The sequence below is a fragment of the Protobothrops mucrosquamatus genome, unplaced genomic scaffold (genome assembly GCF_001527695.2).
Source record: "Protobothrops mucrosquamatus isolate PMUCROS unplaced genomic scaffold, P.Mucros_1.0 scaffold_22, whole genome shotgun sequence".
Lineage (NCBI taxonomy): Eukaryota > Metazoa > Chordata > Lepidosauria > Squamata > Viperidae > Protobothrops > Protobothrops mucrosquamatus.
Window position 1 is genome coordinate 1,330,878 of NW_015386098.1, and position 386 is coordinate 1,331,263.

Here is a 386-nt window from a genome sequence, read left to right on the forward strand (position 1 = left end):
CATTCAATAAACCCCTTCTAATAAAAGGACAACATGAAGATTCTTTTCCAAAGACAGAAACCAGCAATATTGAAGGAAATATACATTAAACAAATAAGCATTACCAGGATGATGCAGAAAGAACTGTTTCTTCCTAGCTCCCAAGTCACCTAGGGCTCTGCACAACAACATCAATAGCTTGAACTTGGCTCAGTAGTAAGAGACCATGCTCTTTCAGAGCTGGAGTTACAAGATTATTTAAACTACTCCTCTTTATTAAAGGAAGAACAACTTTTCTGCTGTGGCACCCGTCCTCTAGAACATTGCCCCCAAGAAATTAGATTTGCCCCTTCTTTTCTTGTAGGGCACTAAAAATCTGGCTTTGCCATTGAGCCTGATATGCTGAT